Here is a 357-nt window from a genome sequence, read left to right on the forward strand (position 1 = left end):
TATATATATATATATATATATATATATATATATATATATATATATATATATATATATATATATATGCATCTATTGATAAATAAACAAATATTAAAAGCACATAAATAAATAAATAAAAGTAAATATATTTATAAATTATTTATATATATTTGTGTGTATGTGTATGCACAGGACTCTGGAGATAAACCCTCCTGAGGTATTAACATTTGCGGGTCCATATACAGAGAAAATAGACAATTACGCATTGGGTATGTCTTTGTTGTTGTTTGTTTCTGGTCGTTTTGTATGTAGACAAAAAAATATACCTTTATCTGAAGCAGCAACAATTATAATACAAGACGTACAGAGACTGCGGCG

This window comes from Eimeria mitis, genomic scaffold (assembly GCF_000499745.2).
Source record: "Eimeria mitis Houghton genomic scaffold, Emh_scaff2492, whole genome shotgun sequence".
Classification (NCBI taxonomy): domain Eukaryota; phylum Apicomplexa; class Conoidasida; order Eucoccidiorida; family Eimeriidae; genus Eimeria; species Eimeria mitis.